This window comes from Pinus tabuliformis, chromosome 1_1, assembly GCF_031772625.1.
Source record: "Pinus tabuliformis cultivar Carrire ecotype Pingquan chromosome 1_1, CPIR1, whole genome shotgun sequence".
In the NCBI taxonomy this organism is placed as follows: domain Eukaryota; kingdom Viridiplantae; phylum Streptophyta; class Pinopsida; order Pinales; family Pinaceae; genus Pinus; species Pinus tabuliformis.
The window spans coordinates 789,078,877-789,094,946 of NC_142297.1; positions in this window are offsets into that span (position 1 = coordinate 789,078,877).

Genomic DNA, 16,070 nt, shown 5'->3' on the forward strand with positions numbered 1-16,070 from the left:
ATGTCCCTAAAGCAAGCTAAGAAGGATAATAAATTATCACCAAAGTATTATGGTCCGTACAAGGTGTTGGAAAAGATTGGTACTATGGCATACAAATTAGAGCTTCCTGCAGCTTCTCGATTGCACCCAGTTTTCCATGTTTCATGTTTAAAGAAGGTTATAGGAGACAAGCTCCCAGTTCAAACAATATTTCCAGAACTTGACGAGGAAGGAAAAATTATATTGGAACCGGAAGCAGTCACAGAAACAAGAACTCGACAGCTACGAAATCGATCAATTTCAGAGTATCTTATCAAGTGGAAGAACTTATCCACTGAAGATTCCACATGGGAGGATGAGAATTTTATGCAGAAGTATCCAGAACTGCTCAAGCGTTGAGGACAACACTTTTTTGAAGGAGAGGGGCATGTTGGGTCCCTATAATACTAGTGATTACCCCATTACTATTGTAGTTATACCCCTTATTTATATTGTTGTGCCCCTATTACCCCCATATTGTTATTTCTGTGCCCCATAGAATCCCTCTATTGTTATTTTTGTGGCTTTATATTATTATTGTTAGGTCGGCTGGATTATATTGTGACTCCTTAGACTCCTATATATAGAAAGGAGGTTTTGTCATTTGTATCATCCAAGAATTGTTCATTTATGTAATGTAAAGGAGGTTGCCCCCTCGAAGAGGCTGAATTCTAAGGCGTTGATCTTTCTTTTCTATCTTTTCTTGAGCTGGTTTCATAACATCCTGTGCCAAAACTCGCCATCATCCCGGCTCACCAATCCTTTTGCCTTGCATGCCATTGCTGCACAGCCATCTACATGCAACTAATAAAGTTTCCTAACTCAAACCCCTATCTTCCGGGTCTCTCCAGTTGTCTTACTGCGCAGGAAAGCCTTTCCCTCACTTAAAACAACATCATATCCCTTGTCTTCTAACATCGCCACAGAGATAAGATTCTTCTTCAATCCTGGAACATGCATCACTTCCTTTAATACGAAGAGTTTACCAGACTCCCTCTCAAAGGAAATGGTACTGATACCGGTCGCACTGTATCTACCATCATCGCCCATCTCGATGTGCACTCCAAGATCTTTCTCCTCGAAATCAGAAAACAAATCTCGATCTCCTGTCATGTGAAAAGACGCACCACTATCAAAGAACCATACCGATCCCATCACACTTGATACCAAGCATGTGATCAATGAAAAATCAAGCTCAAACTGCGAGGCTAGAGCCTCTCCTGCTGCAGATCCAGCAGCTTGCTTGTTCTTCTTCTTCTGCGGACAATTTGTGGCATAGTGTCCGTGCTGGTGACAGTGAAAGCACTTCACCTTGGACATATCCTGCTTCTTGCCTTTCGCACTGGAATGAGAAGCTTTCTTGTTCTTCCCCTTCTTTGCTTTGGCAGCCAAAGCGCAATTTTCTTCATCAGTTGCCTTTGATGAAGATCCATCCCTGGTATTCCGCTTGATCTCCTCCTGCACGAGATCTGACCAAAGTCTCTCCCATCCTGGCAATTTCTCCCGACCATTGACAGAGTCCTGATAGGAATGCCAACTCTTCGGAAGACTAAGGAGAGCCAAAATCACCAAGTCCTCATCATCAACAGTCACCCCCACACTTCCCAGCTCATCCCCACACTGAGTGAACTTCGTGAGATACTTGGGCATACTGTCTCCCTTCTCGCATTTAATGTTTCTGAGTTTATCCTTGAGCGCCAGCTTCCTCTGATCGGTCTTGCTTTGGAATAGATCTGTCAACACTTTCCACATCAAGTATGGAGAATCCTTTCCATGCAGGCTGGACATAATGTGATCCTTCACGCCCTCCAACAGAATCCTTCGACACTTTGCTATCTTCTTTTGCCAAGCATCGACTTGCACAGTATCAGTAGGCTTTGGGACCTCAACCTCTATGAAATCCTTCAACCCATTATCATCTAACACTGCCTCCATCCTGTCCTTCCATGCAATATAGTTCGAGCTGCCCTCAAGAGCATACTCCAATCACAATCCGTTGAAAGACATTGCCACGTTGATTCCAAGAAAACGTTGTTGCAAATTCGAATTCCACCAGCTCAAAACTCAACTTCCTCTGATCTAAAATTCGTGAGAACAAAGTATTTCTCGTACAAAGATTGACTGTATGGGCTTTTACCAGATATCTCACCTTCCAAAGGAAGGATGAATCCAGAGGCTATCTGGCCCGATTACAGACTCTGCCTGAAGAAATAAAATGTAAACACTTTCTGAATAGTAGATCTGATGATCAACAGCTCTGATACCATGTAGAAATTTTGAATAATATGACACTTAGTCATAGAGATTATCCCGATTATACACTATTGCGGAATACATGCACAATACATAATCTCCTCTACGTTGATCATCAATTTAGCAGCATCAAAAATAATGAAACATCAATCGCATGCACACATTAACATAGTATGTAACCCGGGGAAAGCATACAGCTGAAAACCCCACACTATCTGTATATTATAATGATAGAGAACATGTAACAATACATAGTACAATACTCCTCACAAGTGCTCAGTACTATCTCCACCTGTTACACACAAAACTAGCTCAGATCTGATCAATCACAACTCAAATCTCCTCCACTACTTTTCCTTCCTCCACTGCACAATCCTGCAAGAGAATCAATCACTCTGTGAAATTGAATTCCTTTGTTTATACTACGCAAGCCTCATGGGCAATCTCCATCCATGCATGTGCAAATCATGCACAACTATAGTCACAACTGATAGCAATCTCAACCTCTAACACCTGTCTCCACTGAACTGTACATGCACTGAGTTAAATGATGTATTCTTTAGTTGCGTTATGAGTTAATAATTAGTGAATTAATTAATATTTAATTCACACAACTCATCACTAGTGTATTCTTTAGTTAGACTAAAATACAACTAGTTCAACCAAGTCAAACTGAACACAACTCCATCAACTCCACAATCAACTCCACCGAAACTCAACCACATGAGTTCTAACTGAAGTCCTGCATGCAATAGCTCAACTGACCCACAAGAAAAGCGTATTTCCTTCTGACAGCTGGATGTGCCACATCTATAGCTCAAATTGAAGTGCTCCAAGAGGATAAGATAATTTTTATAGTCCAAATATTATTATGAGACAATAATATTTGATTGTTATATTTTTAGCCTGGCAGTCTAAAAATAGAAACCGCCCATATGTCTAAAAATAGAAGTCCATCTATTTTTACCGACATGACCAATCATCCACAAATAGCATCCTGCAACTCATAGACCATGATCCATATGTCTAAAAATAGACTTTGCGCCAAAAATAGCCTGCGGGCCCACTTAGTGAAGGCGACTTCTTTCCACTAAGCTCCATCATCTTGTTGCATTCTCAACACTCCCTCTCAGCAAGATATAGATTATCAGCAACCCCTATCCTGCCTCGGTGGTATTCGAATTTGCTCATGGTGAGCGCCTTCATCAAGATATCAGCATCCTGATCCTCCGTTGGAATGTATGAAAGTAACATGATTCTCCGCTGCACACAATCTCTGATATTATGGTACCTGATTTCAATGTGATTAGATCTATCATGAAATACTGGATTAGTAGAGAGTTTAATGCAACTCTGATTATCACAATAAATCACAGTAGGCTCCAAGTAAGAACCGAACAACCCGACCAGGATCTTCCTCATCCATATAGCCTCACATGCAACCAAACTTGCTGCCATATACTCAGCCTTTGCTGAACTGAGTGCCACGGATCTCTGCGTCCTGCTGTACCAAGAAACTGCTGTCGACCCGATATTGAAGACCCCTTCTAATGTGCTCTTTCTGTCCGTTGGGCTCCTTGCCCAATCTGCATCCGTGAAGCCACATAGCTTCACCTCATCCTCCTATATGTACCACAAAACATATCCCGATGTGCCTCTAGGATAACATAATACATGCTTGCTTGCCTTCCAGAAGAGCTTGGTTGGCTTAACCATAGCTTGTGAAAGCTGGTTAACAGCATAGCATATACCGGGTTGTGTATTGACCAGATACATAAGCGACCCCACCAACTGTTGATAAATAGTGGCATCCACTTCTTCTGCTGAAGTGGCATCCTCCTTCCTCCAACCTCCAGGAAGAGGAGTATCAACAGGCTTGCAGCCATGCATGTTGAACTTCTCAAGTATCTCCCGAGCATACTTATCCTGAGAAACAAATAGTCCATCACTGCGCTGTCAAATTTCCAATCCCAAGAAGTAATGAAGGAGGCCCAAGTCCTTCATCTCAAACTCCTTAGCAAGATCATCCTTGCATGAAAGTATCAATAGCTCATCACCTGTTAGAATCAAATCATCTACATAAAGTACAATGATAAGCAACTTACCCTCCACCACAAACTGGTATAGGTTTGGATCCGCCTCAGTCTTGGAGAATCCAAGTCCAGTGAAATAGTTGTCTATCTGTGTGTACCAAGCACATGGTTCTTGTTTCAACCCATACAATGCTCTCTTGAGCCTGCACACATGCGACTCGCTACTAAAGATCTCGAAACCTTCGGGATGTTCTATGTACACCTCCTCCTCAATGACTCCATTGAGGAACACAGTCTTCACATCCATCTGATGAATGTGCCACCCCATCTGCGCTGAGAGAGCAAGAATTGTCCGTATGGAAGAATACCTTGTGACAGGTGCAAAGGTCTCCTCATAATCGATCCCCTCTATTTGTGAAAAGCCTCGGGCAACAAATCTTGCCTTATACTTGTCCACACTCCCGTCAGCTGCCTGCTTAACTTTGTAGATCCATCTCGAACCCACCACTGATTTCCCTTCCAGTCTTGGGACAATCTCCCATGCATTGTTTCTGACAATTGAATCATACTCTTCCACCATGGAATCTACCCATGCGGACTCCTCCACAGCTTCCTCGAAAGAGGATGGGTCATTCACAACACATTTGCTCACAAGAGCCATGTATCCATTGTACCGATCAGGTGACTGTCTCTGCCTGCGTTGGGCTGTAGGTGGTCCTACAACTTTCTCTGCATCTTGAGCCAGTCGCTCAGCTTCTGTCAAGCGCTTTTGCCCTTTGATGGTTGGTGCTGCATGAGTGGTCTCTTCCACTCCATGAACTTTGTCCTGTGGCTGATCCACGTCTTAAAGCTCATATTTAGGAACTAATAGCTCCTCATCTGCATGCAAGTGTGGCTCCCTCTCAAGTGAACACTTCATGGCTTTCTCCTCCTGAAATTTTATATCCCGTCGCACAACAGTCTTGCCACTGTCTGGAAAATACACACGATAGTTGTGGGGCGTATCAGTGTACCCCACAAATATCCCAACCTTTGTGGTCGGCTCCAGCTTCTTCCTGGTATCCTTCATCACATGCATGTAAATGTTAGAACCAAAAATCCTCAAATGAGAAATATCAGGCCTCTTACCAAAATAAGCCTCCTTGGGTGTACTCATGCCAAGTATCCTGTGAGGACAACGATTCTGCACATATACTGCAGTATTGCATGCTTCTGCCCACAAGTGAAGGGGTAGGCCCTGATCATGCAACATCGCCCGTGCAGCACCCACGATCGTTCTATTCTTCCGCTCAGCAACCCCGTTTTGCTGTGGGTTATGGGGATCTATGAGCTCTCTTTGAATCCCTTCAGCGCTGTAGAAGTCCTTGAACTCGCCAGAGATGTATTCACCACCATTGTCGCTCCTAAGAGCCTTCACCTTCTTCCTCGACTCCTTCTCAACCAGTGCTTTGAACTCACAGAACTTTGAGTATGTCTTGCTCTTCTTCTGCATGAAGAAGATCCAGCACTTCCGACAGAAATCATCAACAAAGATCACATAATACCTGTGTTTTTCTGTTGAAGCTATTGAGAAAGGTCCACACACGTCTGTGTGAATTCTCTCAAGGATCGTCGTGGCGTGACTATCCTTCTTGTGAAAGGTGGCTTTCACAAACTTTCCCAAAGTACACCCCTTGCATTGATCTGACTGCGCAAGAGTGCCTTTAGGAAGCCCAGTAGTGATCTGTTGCAGTATCTTCAAGGCTCCATGGTGAAGGTGACCCAATCTCCTGTGCCACAACTCGCCATCATCCCGGCTCACCAATCCTTCTGCCTTGCATGGAATTGCTGCGCAGCCATCTACATGCAACTGATAAAGGTTCCTCACTCGAACCCCTATCTTTCGGGTTTCTCCAGTTGTCTTACTGCACAGGAAATCCTTTCCCTCATTGAAAACAACATCATATCCCTTGTATTCTAACATCGCCATAGAGATAAGATTCTTCTTCAATCCTGGAACATGCATCACTTCCTTCAATACGAAGAGTTTACCAGACTCCCTCTCAAAGGAAATGGTACTGATACCAGTTGCACTGTATCTACCATCATCGCCCATCTCGATGTGCACTCCAAGATCTTTCTCCTCCAGATCAGGAAAAAATCTCAATCTCCTGTCATGTGAAAAGACGCACCACTATCCAAGAACCATACCGATCCCATCGCACTTGATACCAAGCATGCGATCAATGAAAAATCAAGCTCAAACTGCGAGGCTAGAGCCTCTCCTACTGCAGATTCGGCAGCTTGCTTGTTCTTCTTCTTCTGCAGACAATTTGTGGCATAGTGTCCATGCTGGTGACAGTGAAAGCACTTCACCTTGGACATATCCTGCTTCTTGCCTTTTGCACTGGAATGAGAAGCTTTCTTGTTCTTCCCCTTCTTTGATTTGGCAGCCAAAGTGCAATTTTCTTCATCAGTTGCCTTTGATGAAGATCCGTCCCTGGTATTCTGCCTGATCTCCTCTTGCACGAGATCTAACCAAAGTCTCTCCCATCCTGGCAATTTCTCCCGACCATTGACAGAGTCCTGATAGGAATGCCAACTCTTCGGAAGACTAAGGAGAGCCAAAATCACCAAGTCCTCATCATCAACAGTCACCCCCACACTTCCCAGCTCATCCCCACACTGAGTGAACTTCGTGAGATACTTGGGCATACTGTCTCCCTTCTCGCATTTAATGTTTCTGAGTTTATCCTTGAGCGCCAGCTTCCTCTGATCAGTCTTGCTTTGGAATAGATCTGTCAACACTTTCCACATCAAGTATGGAGAATCCTTTCCATGCAGGCTGGACACAATGTGATCCTTCACGCCCTCCAACAGAATCCTTCGACACTTTGCTATCTTCTTTTGCCAAGCATCGACTTGCATAGTATCAGTAGGCTTTGGGACCTCAACCTCTATGAAATCCTTCAACCCATTATCATCTAACACTGCCTCCATCCTGTCCTTCCATGCAATATAGTTCGAGCTGCCCTCAAGAGCATACTCCAATCACAATCCGTTGAAAGACATTGCCACGTTGATTCCAAGAAAACGTTGTTGCAAATTCGAATTCCACCAGCTCAAAACTCAACTGCCTCTGATCTAAAATTCGTGAGAACAAAGTATTTCTCGTACAAAGATTGACTGTATGGGCTTTTACCAGATATCTCACCTTCCAAAGGAAGGATGAATCCAGAGGCTACCTGGCCCGATTACAGACTCTGCCTGAAGAAATAAAATGTAAACACTTTCTGAATAGTAGATCTGATGATCAACAGCTCTGATACCATGTAGAAATTTTGAATAATATGACACTTATTCATAGAGATTATCCCGATTATACACTATTGCGGAATACATGCACAATACATAATCTCCTCTACGTTGATCATCAATTTAGCAGCATCAAAAATAATGAAACATCAATCGCATGCACACATTAACATAGTATGTAACCCGGGGAAAGCATACAGCTGAAAACCCCACACTATCTGTATATTATAATGATAGAGAACATGTAACAATACATAGTACAATACTCCTCACAAGTACTCAGTACTATCTCCACCTGTTACACACAAAACTAGCTCAGATCTGATCAATCACAACTCAAATCTCCTCCACTACTTTTCCTTCCTCCACTGCACAATCCTGCAAGAGAATCAATCACTCTGTGAAATTGAATTCCTTTGTTTATACTACGCAAGCCTCATGGGCAATCTCCATCCATGCATGTGCAAATCATGCACAACTATAGTCACAACTGATAGCAATCTCAACCTCTAACACCTGTCTCCACTGAACTGTACATGCACTGAGTTAAATGATGTATTCTTTAGTTGCTTTATGAGTTAATAATTAGTGAATTAATTAATATTTAATTCACACAACACATCACTAGTGTATTCTTTAGTTAGACTAAAATACAACTAGTTCAACCAAGTCAAACTGAACACAACTCCATCAACTCCACAATCAACTCCACCGAAACTCAACCACATGAGTTCTAACTGAAATCCTGCATGCAATAGCTCAACTGACCCACAAGAAAAGTGTATTTCCTTCTGAAAGCTGCATGTGCCACATCTATAGCTCAAACTGAAGTGCTCCAAGAGGATAATATAATGTTTATAGTCCAAATATTATTATGAGACAATAATATTTGACTGTTATATTTTTAGCCTGGCAGTCTAAAAATAGAAACCGCCCATATGTCTAAAAATAGAAGTCCATCTATTTTTACTGACATGACCAATCACCCACAAATATCATCCTGCAACTCATAGACCATGATCCATATGTCTAAAAATAGACATATTCTAAAAATAGACTTTGCGCCAAAAATAGCCTGCGGGCCCACTTAGTGAAGACGACTTCTTTCCACTAAGCTCCATCATCTTGTTGCATTCTCAACAACTTCTACTATCAATTTGCGGAAGCTTAAAGATCGAGCTGAACAATATAACCAGAAGAGGAAGAATCAATGGCACAATACACATGAAAATACTTTGGGGAAAGTCTCAGATAAAAATCCCACACTATTGTATTATCATACATGGTGGAAATACATAGGAATTATACAAAGCCTTAGCTCTCACAACTAGGCAGCTCTCGGTACAATCCTCACAGATGCTCATAGGAAATCTTGGCTTCTCTCTAGCCTTCCTCTCTACCCTCCAAGCTCCTATTGCCTTGCGCTGTTCCTTGTGGATGATTAGCCTATTACCAAGTGGAAAAACAAGCCTTCAAAACTACACAATCCTCAAGGATGAATCCTTGATTACATGCATGAGTTTTCTCCAAGAGAAAACACATGCAACTAATAGTACATTGTCCTTGAACATTAATCTCAATTGGGTCTTTCTCATAATAGACATGCATGAGTTTCTGATGAGGGAATCTTCAGTTAACTGGAGTAGTTCTAGTTGAGTGCATTAATGCATCAACTGATTGTTAACTCACTATTAGTTCCTCAAACAGTTTGAAACTAATTTAACTAGACTTAATTCAATAAACTAAGTTAACTAATTACAACTCAAATATAACTCAATCTTATCTCCTTACTTTAAGGGATAACTCTTGCATGACTTCAGAAAGACTTCTAACTTGAATTTCTCCAACTAATTAATTTAAAATAAATTAATTAATTATTTCCAGTAGCTGTTAAAACTAAATTCAATTTTAATTCACAATTTAATTCAAGGAAAAATTAGATTGGAATATTCTTGTTGCCACATTTCAAGATAATGTCATTACTATTTGATTCCCATTTCATTGGTTGAGATATTGATGTGTTCGATCTCCTTTGCTTGTTGAATAATACCTATGTATTCTTCTAATGTTATTAATTTTATGATTCATGTTAAGTAGATTCATAAAACAACGTTTGATTGGAATTTGATAGGTTGCTTAATGGCGTTTCTATCTCTGTCATTTCATTTATTGGTTTGATATCTATTCAATGGCCATGGCTATTCAATGCGGGAACAACCGACGGGAGGAATATTGCATGCAAATACACTCAATGAGTGAATGAGCTAATCTGTCATTTTGTCATGGAAGATATTGAATACGAGTTGAGAATCTCTAGATCTGTGGTGGGAGATAACAATCGATTTTTGTCGAGCCTAATAGGCTGAATAGGTAACATTGCATCCCTTTGTTTCGAATGTCATTCTCCAGCCCACTCGCAGGTTTGAGATATAACCCTGTAATGAATTGTCAAGAATAACGAGTTGTCACATAGCACAAGTGGAAGTATGTAAATGGACAGGTGGCATAACATAGGCAGGAATTTTTAATTGGTTGAAGGAGGATGAAATTGGAGTGCTGCAATTTGCTGGGGTGAACAATGTATGCCCACCCCATGCCCGTAGAGAGAATGCCTTTTGGTGTAATAAGAGGGAGATGTGTAATTCATTCAATTTTTAACATAAAATTAATATGTGATATTTAAAAATATTCATAATAATAAAAAATTCAATGTAGACCATCAATAAAATATTTTAATATGCAAGATTAAGTAATATTAACACATTTTAATGTGAACAATGTTATCCATATAAAATGTCTCAAGCACATGTTATGTAAAATATTTTAATGTCAATTATGTATATATTATATATTGTTTAAGATGCATCTATACTAGTATAAATTTCTCTCTCACAAACGTATTTATATTTTATTAAAATTGTCATTATACATTTAATTATAGACATATGATCTTGCGATTTTTCTTGAACATGTTTTATAAATTTGTTAATGTGATAACATAATTTTAATTATATATAAAAAGAGAGCACACTTTATAAATATTAAGTTTTTATATATTTATTAAATAAATTTGAATAAGAAAATTCTAAAATATAATAGCTATAAGCATGAATTATTATTATTATTATTATTATTATTTTAATTTATATGTAAAACTGATATAACTACTCATTATATTATATATATATATTTTATTGAACACTTCGTAATAGTAATAATAATAATAATAATAACATAACTAAATAAAATAATAAATAATAAAGAAAATGTAATAATAATAATAAATAATAAATAATAAATAATAAAGAAAATACAACAATAGTAAATAAATAATATATAATGAAGAAAATATAATAATAACAAATAAATAAAATAGTAAATAATAAATTGAAGTTATAAATAAATATATATAAAAATAGTAAAAATAAATAAAGTCAACAAAAGTAAAAAGGATTAAAATAAGCTAAAATTAAATTAAGAAAAAATATTGAGTTAAATAAAAGTTAAAATAAGAAAATAAAAGTTTGCATGTTGACACAAGGATTGTGTGCATGTGGATCCCTTTCTAATCCCTTTCCATTTTCGGAACTGTTTGTTCTATTTAATGGACGAAAATAGGGATGAGAAGCATTATTCATTCCTTTGGAAGGAAAATGTTGTGACAAATGATTCCCTGACAGTAGTAGTTGACTGAGGGCTCGGGGTGGCCAATTGTAGAAATATTATATACAGATGAGCCTATGGTTGGGTGGAGAGTCGTCCCCAGAACTTTGTTGCGGTCACTAAGATCTGAGTAGCGTTACAACTTCGGAATCACAAGTAAAGTATATCGTCGCTATAGGTAAGCTTTCTTTGCTCATGATTTTTCTATGCCATTTAGTTGACCAATTTGTGTGTTGATTATTAATCACATAAATTAATATAATTAGTTGTATATTTTAATTCTAAATTGTTACATTGGGTATCAAAGCTTGAACTTAACTCTTAAGATTTATGAGAATTTTATTGTAGAAAACTTCAATTATTTCTAGAATTTCAATTTAAAATAGGAAAGAATACTTCCTAGAAATTTAACAGAAACATTTGTATTATCATGCAAAGCCAACTATTTTCAATAAAATATTAAAAAATAAATAAAACATTTTTCAATTTAATATTAAAAAATAAATATTATCATCCAAATCCAACTATTTTCAATAAAATATTAAAAAATAATAAAATATTTTTCAATTTAATATTAAAAAAAAATTCAATAAAATTTAGTGTTTAACATGCTATATAAATATTATATTAATCCTTTATTATTATAGAAGAGAAAATCCTTTCTTTATTTATTAATAATAGAATGGAAATAATTTATTATTATTTATAATTACTTAAAATGGTTTTACAAAACCATTGGCAAGTCAAGAATGATAATGGAAAAATATTGTTGGGGATTTATTCTTTCTTTTATATATATAAGGATATGGTTGAGGGTTTTTGAATATATGTTTTTCCTAGAATTTAGGTCCAGATGTGTAATAAATAGGTATATTAATAAAAGCCATAGATGTGTAATAAATAGGTATATTAATAAAAGCCATTATATATTATCATTATGAATTAAGTGAAATTAAATTTAATAAATTATAAGGGTATAATTTTTATTAAATTTGAGAGTGCTAAATTAAAAATTAGAATATGTTAAAAAATAAAAATAAAAACAAAATATCTCATGGGAAATCAAACCTGGGCTACCCAGGTTCAAGATTTTATAAAATATATTATAACCAGCCTATCACAAGTTCAAATTGTTACATAAATTGTATTGTATACTTCCGCCTAGCCTCACGCCTAACAAGTCTAGGTGGACAATATTAGACCACGAGGTGAACATGATTAATAATAAATAGAATTTAACTTCTATTTTTGTTTTCCATAACTATTGAATTTAATTACTGGATGAAAAGTCCATACTGGATTTCCATAATTGCATGAGAAATTGAAATCTATATTTGATTGGGAGGGATGAATTAAAGAAAAAATATTGTTCCTTGTTCCTGGAATCTTCAAATTTTGAAGTTCAAATATACAAATTATATTAGCACTTCACATTAACATTCATATAAATAGTGCATGTATAAGGTTCTTTATATATTAATTATTTTCAAAATAAGTGTCAATTTACAATAAGTGAACAATTTTATAATAACCCAATATTATATAAACTGAAAATTATATAAATAAATATTATGTAGAGTTAGAAGTATATATTATGTAGAGTTAGAAGTATAGTTATGGTTTAGTATTTTGGATTGATTTATTTGTATTTATTATTTAATATATTCATATATAAGTAGTATCATTTTTTATGCAACCAAATGTTAGAAAATAAGAAAGAAAATAAGAAAGGCAAAAAGTTTTTTTTATACATAATTACTTGTAATTTTTTTATATTTATGTTTTTCTTTTATATTTTAATTTGTCAAGCAATTACTAAAACAATAGAATAAGGACAACAGATGTAGGTAAACATCGAGGGAAAAACTTTTATCTAGGGGAAAACTTAGTCAATATTTCTTCCTTAAAAAGTTTTTCGAGATAATCTAAGACTCTTGACCTAGACAAAGACTTCCTCCACACCAAGTCAACCCTCAATCCTTCTTTCAGATGATAACCCTTCAAAAGAAATTTCGACCTAGTAGCATCAACTTGCAGAGTAGCAGTAGCAACAACAATTTCAACTAGAATAAACTTCTGCCAATTTCCTTTGCCATTGCTAATTTCCTTAGCCATAATAAACCAAATGAACACTGATACTAGGATGTTTTGCCCAACATTACAACAATTTCAACTAGAATAAACTTTTGCCAATTTCCTTTGCCATTGCTAATTTCCTTAGCCATAATAAACCAAATGAACACTGATACTAGGATGTTTTGCCCAACATTAAGCTTGGAATACGTGTCCCGTGATCTTGGTTATTATTTTACCTTTATTAACTTTATTTACATGGAATTTTGACACGTTTGTAACAACTCCCTATTCAAATTCTGCTGATAAATATATATTTGATTACATTATAAATAATCTAATTTAATTTATTTAAATATTACATAATCATAACTACTCCTATCTAGAAAGTATAAAATAATCAACTTAAGAAATAGTTAATATTTATAACTTGAAAATACAATTTTCTTCTCTAATAAGCAAGATCCTCTTTGACCAATCCATAACGGTCAAATCCATAATGTTGTTTTTTTAGAGATAACGCTCCTGCATCATTTAAAAAAAATGTTCCATATTTTTTTTCTATTTATTATTATTCATGTAGGCAATTAATCTAGCTGCCAATTGCTTAGGGGGTAGACATAATTAATAACATATGGGTGAAGATTAGAACGTCTTCTAATATTTTTCGAGAGTAAGTCGAGAATACCCCTTTAGGTAGAAGGTGTTGTGTATATGGATTATATATAATATAATAATATAATAAGGTGTAATATATAACAGTGAAATTTAATATGTATAAAGAATATTACGAGAATATGAATAACATTATTAAATAATAAATATAAGAGAGAGTATTAATTGTAGAAATTACGATGTAGATTTGTAATTGCTTATGAAGTTTTAATCAAAATCACAAGACACAAATTTACTGTCATGCTTTGCGGACTTTAATTCACAATTTAGAACTACAATCTCAAACATGCAATAAGAAATCAAACACATGTAAATAGTATTTTTCCCGGGGAAAGAAAACTGCTAAAAACCCCAATGCCTGCTTGCATTAATATGATGAATAGAGATGTATTACAATTTCTTTGCTTAACTGAGCACAACCTTCATTGCTCATGGTTTTTCTATTATTCCATAATTGACCTCGACTAGGCGGGGGCCTGAGGGCCGCCTTTTGGGCCAGTGGAAGGGTCATGGCCAGGCCCCTCCGCCAGCCCAGCGACGACCCTCAAGCCCTTGCCTGGCCGAGGGTCAATTCTCGGAATCGACCAGCCAGGTGGGAGAAGAGGGCCGCATTTTTATTTTTATTTTGATTATTAGTTCTTTTTAATTTCAATTGAATTTTTAAAATAGTTTTTTTAATATATATATGTTTGTTGAATTTTGCTTTTAAACGTTATTTAAATTTTTTTAATTGTTTTGTTTTTTAATTATTTTTAAAATTTTTAATTTTTTTAATGTTATTTAATTTATTTTTGATTTTAATGTTTTGTTTTTTAATCTTAATTATGTGTTTTTTAATATCTATATTTATATTTTATTAATTTTTCCTTTTAGTTTTTTAAAGAGAATATTTCTTTTTATTTTAAAGTTTTATTATATATATATGTTTAAATTTTTTCCTTAAATTATGTTTATATATAGATATATATATTTTGTTTTTTGTTTTTGTTTTAGGTTTTTTAGTTTTTGTTTTTTGAGTTAATTTTGTTTTTTTAAACAATTTTTATATTTGATATATGTGTGTGTGTTTTTATCTCAGTCATGATTATGAACCATAACAAGTGGTTTGAAACACGTCGACTTGAAAATTACTTTGTGATTTCTCCAAAAAATATTTTGTGTATATTTTTTCATGTTTGATTTTTTTTGTCATTATTTATCTTTTTAATTATTATTATTATTATTTTTTTTTAATTTATCAGTTTTTTTTTTTACTTTTTGTTTTAGTTTTCTTGTTTGTTTGTTTTTTTTAAATCTTGGCATGACTGCATGTTAAATATATCACACTGATCAGGGCGGGGAATTGAACTGGTAACTTCACATCAAGGAGTGCCTTAATAGAGCACCCGATCACCGTCTATCCAAGACCCCATGGACGTTTTTGTTTTGCTTTTATTGTGTTTTTAATATATATGGTCCATGTCGATCCTCGATTAGCAACCCGACCCCATTATGTGTAAATTTTATAGTTGATTTTAAAGTTTTTGTTATAAAGGATCAAGTCTACCCCCACAATGTGTCAATTTGATGGTTGATTTTTACATTTTCGTTGCAATGTGTCAAGTTGTCTTAGACCAAGATTTTAAAATAGCTATACTTTTAACATTTAAAAAAGGAATTAATCTTGGTATAATGACTCTTTCATTCAGGTGTTCATTTTTTAAAAAAATTTATTCATAAAATTTTTCCATAATGCCATGATCGTTGAAAACTTAAGGTTTTTTGCAGTGGTGATCTTCGGCTTTAATTCCATGGTTGAAGAATTGTCAAAATTTTAAGGTTTTTCTAAGTCACGATATTTTATCTTTAATGCTATGGTTGAAAACAATTATAAATATTTTATCTTTAATGTCATGACTGGAAATTGTTGGAATTTTAAGGCTTTTCAGAGTCATTATATTTTATCTTTAATGTCATGCTTGAAAATTGTTGGAATTTTAATGTTTTTCGGAGTCTCGATATTTTACCTTTAACACCATTGCTAAAAAATGTTGAAATTTTACCTAAAAAAATGGTTATTCC